Source organism: Phasianus colchicus, chromosome 21 (genome assembly GCF_987193195.1).
Source record: "Phasianus colchicus chromosome 21, bPhaCol1.hap1.1, whole genome shotgun sequence".
NCBI lineage: Eukaryota > Metazoa > Chordata > Aves > Galliformes > Phasianidae > Phasianus > Phasianus colchicus.
Genome location: NC_143456.1, coordinates 2,930,786 through 2,940,123, shown reverse-complemented (window position 1 = coordinate 2,940,123; position 9,338 = coordinate 2,930,786). Strand labels below are relative to the sequence as shown.

At 45.2% G+C, this 9,338-nt stretch overlaps 1 long non-coding RNA gene across 3 annotated transcripts in view; it reads left to right on the top strand.

Moving 5' to 3' along the window:
* The first annotated feature begins 3,640 nt into the window (after nt 1-3,640).
* The window catches only part of LOC149915302 (uncharacterized), a 49,915-nt gene continuing 44,217 nt past the window's right edge, over nt 3,641-9,338 (top strand). For all 3 annotated transcript variants that reach the window (XR_016459254.1, XR_016459253.1, XR_016459255.1), the window contains exon 1: nt 3,641-3,837. This is a non-coding gene — a long non-coding RNA (uncharacterized LOC149915302). The remainder of the gene's footprint in view (nt 3,838-9,338) is intronic.

Below are 9,338 nucleotides of genomic sequence, written 5' to 3'. Positions count from 1 at the left end.
TCCTGTCTGACTTCTGCATCTGAGTTGAAAAAGACAACAGCTTGGGATGAGGGAGAAACTTCCTGTTCTCCCACTGAGGGATTTACGACCCAAGCTCACTGTTTTGACATCTGGGTGTATCTCAGCCCATCTGGATGGATCAATCAGAACCATGTGATGGTGAAAGACTTCATCAGCATGGAAGCCAGCCTCAGCCTAATTTTCTTCACCTTTGTTACAATTAAGACCTTTTAAGGAGCCAGATACCACTTGTTATATCAATAACCAGAGGGTCAGGTACCAGCTAACCATCCTTCTGTGACCAACAAGCACTGCCTGAGCTTTCCCAAAGCAGCAGGCACAAGGAGTAGTATCCTCTGCAATATATGCATGCACCTTGCAGCTGATGAAGGAACAGGTGCAGTTCAGATGTTGCTTCATGCAAATGAGAACAGACAAGGAGAGGAGAGACAAATGTATTTAACAGTCTGTGTAACCTGTTGAAAAAAGACAGGGAGGTGACCTTACTTTGAAAGCTAGTATAATACTGGAAGAGTTTGGAAAAGTCATGGAAGTAGAGAGGAAATCGGGCCGTGCTTTCAAGTGAATGCTTTTTTCTCTCCATATCCACTGAATGTAGTTTCTTGAGTAGTCCTTAGCTGCCACTTTCTGAATTCTCAGTCTGATATTTCCTAATAAAAGCAAGGATTGAATAAGGTGACTGACACTGGTGTAGCTGGGAAGGAGAGGTGAGCATGAGAGTGTTGCACACTGCAGAAGGGATAGCATCCTTCTTGTCCTGACCAACCCAGTACCTGACTGCAATCCAGCTGCCCCAGGGGGGGTGCACCATGGCTGGGACATGAAGGTAGTGTGGCTATCTTTGTTATTAGGGGAAAAACAGCATCTCTATCAGATCACCTAATGGAAAGTTTTCTGTACAATTACAGAATTGTTTAAGTTGGAAGGGACCCTAAAAGGTTATCTATCCCAACACCCCCACAATGAGCAGGGACACCCACAGCTCCATTAGTGCTCAGAGCCCCATCCAGCCTGACCTTCAGTGTCCCCAGGCATCAGGGGCATCCACCACTTCTCTGGGCAACTTGTTCCACTGCTTCACCACTCTTACTGAAAATACTTCTTCCTTATATTTAATCTAAATCTCCCCCCTCTTAATTTGAAACCATTTCCCCTTGCTTACTGCTCTTTGGAGTAATTGCTTTCCCTTTGAGGAAGCTGTGATGTAACTTTGCAGAATGGCACTGTTTTTCTGCATTAATTCTTATTCACAGATCCTCTGGGATAGATCTTTCAGGTTCCCAGAAATTCTTTGTCTCTTTGTTGTAATTAAGCAACTCTCAGTGGTCAGAGCAGATCTGTGAGCATGAGCAAGCCTGTCAAATCAATACAAATCATTGCCAGACATGAGCTTAACAAGCCTGACCAGGAAGTACAAGGAGGCCTTCTGTCATTTAAAGAAATAAACAGGAGGCAGAGAACTTAATTCAGCTCAATCAGCCGCTAAGCCTGGCCTGACAGCTGGCCTTCAGAGACACCTTCCCCTTGCTCCTGATTTTAGCTGAGTCGGCAGTTTTTCCCTCATCTCCTACAAGAGGAATAGAAAGGATGGACAAAATGCAGTGCTGGAACAACCCTGGCTTGAGGGTACAGCATAAGTGATTTTGGTACTTGGAGCTGCTGTTTGAGTTGAATGAATCCTGGCAAATGAATGTGTGTGCACAACATCAGCTGCCCAAGACTGAGATGTTTGGAAAGAAAACAGAAGTGTAAAGGGGGAAAGAGGTGATCGTTGGGCTAATGCCAGTGAGGGGAAAGAGAAGGGATCCAGTGGGAGATAGGGATTGAGAAGGTGAATGACATGAAGATGTGAAGATGGAGGAAACTCAGAACTTCTCAAGTGCTGTGTTCTGTTTTGGTCCCTCACTGCAGGAAAGACATGAAAGATCTGGAGCGTGTCCAGAGAATGGCAACGAAGCTGTGAGGGCTCTGGAGCACACGTCTGATGGCAAGCAGCTGAGGGAGCTGGGATGGGTCAGTGTGGAGCAGAGGAGGCTCAGGGGTGACCTCACTGCTCCCTACAACTGCCTGAAAGGAGCTGGTGGAGAGGTGGGAGTCAGCCTCTGCTCCCAGGTAACAGCAATAGGATGAGAGGTGATGGTCTTCAGTTGTGCCAGGGGAGGTTCAGAAGGTTCAGGTTGGACACTGAGAAGAATTTCTTCTCAAAAAGTGTGGTGATGTATTGGTACAAACTGCCCAGGGAGGTGCTGGAGTCATTGTCCCCAGAAGTGTTCAAGAAAAAGATAGATGTGGCACTGAGGGACATGGTTAGTGGGCATGGTGGATTGGGTTGATGGTTGGTCTAGATGATCTTAGAGGTCTTTTCCAACTTTTATGATTCTGCTATTCTATATAACAGCAGCAAGACAGGAGTCAAAGTCTCAGTTTCTGCCTCTGAGTCTGTTCTGGCCCTTGGCCAAGTTGATTGAGCTGAGTAAATGTGTGTTGGCTTAAAGGGTAAAGAAGTGGATCTAGGCACTTAATTCAAGATAATGAAGACGGAAAGTCAAGTCCTGATACCACCCAAGTAGAGAGCAAGCTTGCTGTCAGTGCTACACAAAACCTTGGGATCAGGGATGCACATCAGTCCTGCTGTAGGGGAAATGGCCTTAAGTTGCACCCGGGGTAAGTTTAGGTTGGATGTTAGGAGACACTTCTTTACAGAAAGGGCTGTTAAGCACTGAAATAGGCTGCCCAGAGGGTGTTTGAGTCACCATCCCTGGATGTGCTTAAAAACTGTTTGGATGTGGTGCTCAGGGACATGATTTAGAGGAGGGTTGTTAGGGTAGTATGGTTAGGTCATGGTTGGACTCGATGATCTTTAAGGTCTTTTCCAACCTGAGTGATTCTATGATTCTATGATCAGACCTCACTTCAGTTTGCCCATCCCAGGTATTCTTCTCAACCCTACCTCAGCTGGCCATTTGTACAGTCCTAGGTTAGATGAAATATCTATACATTGCAGGTGCAGGAGGAGCACAGCTGGCCGTTTTGATTTGTATATGTTTATGTAAATGCCTCATAAAATATCCCCCATTGGGACAAACCAAAGTCACGCATCATAAAGATCAGCTTCTGTAATGGCTTCTTTACAACAGCATTTGCCAAGGTAGTGAAAAAAATATGCCTGTGTTTATAGGAAATTAATTTCTGCCCTGTCAGTGATCAAACCTGAGCAAGAAAAAGGAACTGAATGATCCCAGTGGCTTTGCTCTAGCGGAGAACTGCTTGTTGGAGCCTCAGTGGTGTTCTCAGGTGGGGATGGTTAATCAGAACACCTCTGAGCAGCAAGGCCCCAGTTCAGCAAGCCCCGTGCTCATGTAGCAAGCAGTCTTTCTGCAGCAAAGCACTTAATCACACCCTTAATTTTACACCTGTTCTAAGGCGCACATGATCTGACTGCATTCAGAAGGTGTGTGTGTCTTGTGCTGAAGAAGAATGGGGGGTTGCCTTGGGGCTTAAATTAGCATACAAAGAAGGAGATGCTTGAAGATGCAGATCAGCAGGGTTATTTAAAACAAAAACCAACCCAAGCATGACAGGGCCTACAGGGGAAGAAGGTGTCTCAGTGCCAGTAGATGGTGCTCTGCAAGCTGCCTTTGTGGGTGGGCTGAGCTCTGCACTGCTCTCAGTGTTGCGTGGCACCCCGAAAGCTTTGTGACTTGTTGCTGCTCCCACTGCAGAGGTCTTTGTGACTTTGCTAGTAACACGCCTAGGGGAGTTCTGCAGAAAGCAGATGGATTTTGTGGGTGTCTTTTGCTGAGTGTTGGCCACCAGGTAAGATTTCTGTAGCAAGAACGTAGCTGCTCAATGCTGTGGATGAACCAAGCCTGTGCTTTCTAACTCTGATACGCTTCTTCTGAAGAGCTGGGAAAAGTAGGTGAAATCCTTTCTTAATCTGAAATTGGCTGGGAACTGAACTATGAATTCATTAAACACAGATTTTTTTCTCTTGAAATCTGTTGTAAAACATGGTTGATACTTAAATTATCTTAATATTGTGTGTCTTGCTACAGTTCCACCTTTGGGAAGCTGCTACACCTGCTGCACTAACAGCATCACTCCTGCCACACTGGTCCCTCCTGGCTTAGTGCTTTCAAAGGCTCTGCTGCAGCCAGAGCCCTGGCACAAAATGTTTGTGTGTGTGAGTGTGTGTGCGTGTGTGCATAGGGATCTGTCTGCCTGAAGCAAGCACACTACTGTGCAATCCTTGCCAAAGAAAGAATGGCTTGCATCTGTCCCCTTGCAGCCAGAGATTAATCCTGGAAGACATAAAGAGCAGCAGATATGGCAGCTGTTCAAATTAAGTGTTTGTCTGTATGTATCCACCCCACTCTGTCTGCTAAATCTGGCTTTGGCCATTGCAGTTCATCTAGCTCAGTTGACGAAAGAGAAGTCTGTTTTCTTGCACATCCCCCTTAAAATCTGAGGAGTTTCCCTGACACGGTGATGCATAGTTATACGCTCAGTAAAAGTTAGAATGATTTATGGCTTGCGCACTGTAAATCAATAAAAAGAATCACAGGCATTGACAGCACATTCACAGCCCATTTCTTTAAAGGGAAGGCACTTTTCCATCCTTCCTGCTTCAGAACCGTTGGTACATAGGAGGTTCCTGCCACTAACAAGTGCTAAGAGAGTCTTTATAAAGCTTGCAAAACCTACATCTTATGTAATGCTTCGCCTTGCATGCCCTTCCTTGCTGTATCATCAAAAAACACCATGTCCTCCACCCTGCCTTATCAGATCACCTCCTGCAGGGTATGAGAACAAAACATGTTTTTAAAAGCCTGCTGGTTTTTGAAACGCTCGGAACCAGTCTACTAACCTCTGACTTTCCTTCCAGCCTTGGCATCAATCCTAATTCAACTGTGCGTGGTTGGTGTGAGAGCATGGGGTTGGGTGTCCCTCCTGGCCAGCCAGGCAGTGATGCTGCCCACGATTTGCACTTTCCTATTTCCCATTTCAGGTGCTGCAGGATGGGTTGCATAGGGCAAAGGGATGCTGTTAGGTGAGCACAGCCCCACATGTGGCACGAGCAATGGCTTTGCTTTGCTCGAGGCCATGCAGTCTGGCATGGGGATGTGGAACCTGGGTCCCAGCTAAGCACAGCTTCCTTTTATTTACATATAGATACCAGTCCTGGAACATGTTTAACTGCTTTGTTGAAATGGGCCGTAAAGGGGCCATAAAATTTAGCCATTTAAGTCTGGAGAAGCATTAAGAGACTCTTCAGTGGTGGATGGGTTATAAATAGTCCACAGCCACCCGCACTTCAGTAAATGCTTGCTTACTGGCTGCTCTGGAGGAGCCATCTCCAGATATCTGCCATCTGCTCCTGTAGCAGAACAGGACAATTGCACAGGGCTTCTTGAACCACTGTTACCAAGCCTTTAGAAAATTAGATTTTTCATTAAATCTTCCATTTGCCTCTAAAGGCAGCGTGTATTACAGGTGTGCTTACCCCTGGGGAACAAAGCGTGTGCTCAGATATTCTTTAGGTAAGCTGGAAACTTTCCTGAGCCAGGCCAAAATGGAGATTTTTAGCAGCTTACGGTGATTGAATGTCTCCCTGGTTTCTTTTGGAAGAATGAGATACATGCTTTGTACAATTGGCATTATCTGTACAACTGCAGCACTGTACACTGCAAGCAACACCTCGTCATGGTGTGCAAGAGTGAATGAAAAAGCAGCAGTGATTCTAATTACTGTATGCTAATTGGGCTGCATTCAGGCTCATTGATGCTGCTATTATGCTGCAAGAAAACAATGGCAGCGTATGTACTTATCTTGCTCTACTTATCCTATGATTATTCTCTGTAAGCACAAAAACATACTGAAAATAGCAGCCTGAACACAAATCAGTCCATGAAATGGGCTGCTAGGAGTTCAGCAGTGAGCATATTCGTTCCCTCTTGTTTTGCATCAAGTGCATCATCCTCGATGCCACAGCAGCCCAAAGCACCTTTATCTTGTATCGGGTTTGGCTGTCTTCAGCATAAGACAACATTTGCTTTGTGCCTGTACTGCACTGTGTTGCCCATTGACTGCTGCTTTGGTAACATAACTTGCTTTGTACTGTAAACTGGAGTAAGGCATTTACATATTGTTCTTTACAGTAGTACCCAATATGCTGAAAGCTGCCAGAGTCATTACAAAATCATCAGTGCTTGTTCCAGTGCTTCGTTCTGTTCGTCTAGCTGGCTCTTTTGCTACCATATGTATTTATTGAAGCTGGCTGAGTATCTTATTCTGTGGTGTTTTGCTTATTTATTCAAGAATGAGTTCATCAAAATTCAGCCAAGCTTTCTGCCCTCAACATACACAAATCTAATCTATAGCGTTCTGAATACGCCCATTGCAATAGCAACCGAATGCAAAATTGAATGGGATTCAAACACTGAATGCAGACTTGATAGGAGCAATGGAGGACGTCTTCCTCCCCAGAAATCCACTCTGGGTGCTACTCTGGAATGGCCTCAGAGATGAGCTGGATGGGGCTCTGAGCACTGATGGAGCTGTGGGTGCCCCTGTTCATTGCAGAGCATTGGATCAGATGGCCTTTAGGGGTCCCTTCCAACTAAACAACTCTATAAAGACACCATTCTTCTCTTGAAAGCACCAACCTTGCCTATTAGCTCAAATTCAACTCCAGAGCTGAGGCCCTGGGGGGTTTCTGGCAGGTGCTTGTCTGAGGGCCCATCAACTGGTAAAATGGTCATGATGTCATGTACACTATTGTGGTCTCATCAGGGAGACTGATTTGTGTTGCATTAAGCAAGACAGAGTTGCTAATCTCCACTGAGGTTTACATGGGAAAATTTAAAGCCTATTCCAGTATATTAAATGAGACTGAAAAGCTTCGATCAATAATTTCCCTTGTATGAAAAATAAGAGATGAAAATGATGGTAGATTGATTCAAAAGACTTAATGCCAGATACCAGCTGATGGAAGTACCTTGTAAATAGCATTTTGTACGGTTGCCAATGAATTAGCCTAAATTGTGAGGGTGATTGAAATGTATTTTATAATGTTCATCTCCACTTTAGTGGCCATTTACAAAATTTAGAAGAATATGAAATCCCTAAAGAGTAAGTGAGCAGCCTGCAAAAAAACAGAGTAGCTAGCAGTGGTAGTTTGCAAATGAGGTCTTGGAGTACTTTATAAGACAAAAAGCCTGACTTCTTTACAAGCAAGACGAATCAGTGTTACTAGTGTTTTAAATTTTAAAATGTGTTTTCTAAGTACCTCTTTTTTCATCAACCCTCTCTTTTACATGGAGATTATGATCTTTGATGTGGAAAGTGAAATGGATTTTTTTTTTTTAAAGTTAATTTGGGAATAAAAGAACTCTGCCTTCTCTGAACTGCCTTGCATAGCCATGGTGTTTTTGTAGTACTGTGCTGTATCTTGTCACACTGGTTTCTCCAGGGAATTAAGGTTTAAGCAAGTGTTGCTCAGCTGGCTCACTGCAGTGAGTGGTGATGGCTCCTGGGGACATCCCAAGGTCACAGCTAGAAGAGGCTGGCCAAAGAGGAGTGTAGGTCATCCACATAATCTGATGTAGCCCATCATTCCCTGTCCAATTGAAGAGATCTTTGCCCTTCTCAGGATCACCTTTCTGATTCCCGGTTGCCCCAGGGTTGTCCCAGGGTTGTACCCTCCAATATTTGACATGGCCTACTGTATGGGTCTATCACAGCCATGCTTTTTGTATACCCACAGAGATAATAAATAGCTGTAAAGTTCTGCCAGAGTTGCTCCGAGGAGAAACAATGTGTTGCAGCCCCTTGGGAACTTGGCTTTTTTTCTAGGAGCTGAAATGAACAACGCTTTTCTTGCGTGCTCTCATAGCAAGCCATCAGGAAAGGTGCTCCCAGCTCTGCAATTTTGGATCTAAACTGCTTGGAGAACTTGGGGAACTGATCATCTTTTGCTTTAATGTGTCTATCTCATGGTCATATAGCAATGATACTGGAGTGCATTTCTCTGCTGGCTGAAACCAGGACACGGTGCAGGCAGATCTCGCTGCAGCTCTCCAGGTGAACCATCAGCAGGCTGTGTGGTGACTGCCTGAACCAAATCATTTCCTCTCCGTGTCTCCAGTCTGAGCCCTGAGGTTCCCATCCCTACACAGCACTGCTGAGCTTGTACAAGAGTTTGTCTGGAGTGGATGCTGCGTGTTATATATATCAGAAGGGCTAGATGTTAAGAAAAAAATCTTTACTCAGAGGGTGATGAGGCCCTGACACTGCTGCCCAGCAAAATGTGGGTGCCCCATCCGTGGAGGTGCCCAAGGCCATGGATGGGCACTGGGCAGCCTGAGCTGGTGGGGGTCAACCAGCCCACGAAGGGTGGTTGGAACTGGGTGATCTCGAAGGTTCCTTCCAACCAAAGCCATTCTATGACTCTGTGGGTTAAGTGGGAAACTCTGCTTGCAAGCTGCATTGAATGGAGGAGTCATTTTAGCAAAGCATTTTAGGAGCGTTCCCACCTTCCTGCCCCACAATCATATAATCTGTAAGAAAATAGCAATGCACAGCAGCTGGTGCTGTTACAGGAATGGTTAATGAAGGGCTTTGTCCTTTAACTTACTGCATTTTATTGGAAAATGAAGGAAATACAAACAAGGAGGGGCTGTGCAGCACCCACAGGACTGCCTTGTTCAACAGAGCCAAAGGAGAAGTGATAGAAAAGTAACATCTCATGAGTAACAGGAAGGCAGCAGTTTTTCTGGTGATTCAGTCTACTAATTAGTTTCCAATACTCAGTCCACAATATCTTTGCAGGAAATAGGCCTTTCTATTTATAAATTGTTGTTCTACCAAGCCACGGTTTTTAATTTGTGGACTCATGGCTGGTGAAGTGGAAGCACACCACAGATACACGGAACAGTGGTGAGGCCTGGCCTTCCTGCCTCTCGCCTGGATCCTTTCCCTCACAGACTTGCTCATTGCCCAATTTTTTGCACCCAGCTACTTGTTCTGATGGAATTCACAAACATGTAGATACATCCGGGGCCTTCATTTGTCTTTCAGGTGTATCTGAAGTCAGCTGAGGAGTTCAGAAGAAGCATGGGGAACTGGGAACGTGCCCAGCAGTGTGACTGCAGGGGATTGCCTTCTTTGTAGGCAGAGTCAAGATGGAAAAGGACTCAAGGGCTTAGGAAAAGGGTAGATCTCTTGCTTTCTCTTTACTGCTGTTCTTTGTGATGCCTTTCCTTGTGCAGAGCTTACACAAACATGTCATAGAATCATAGGATCATAAAGGTTGGGAA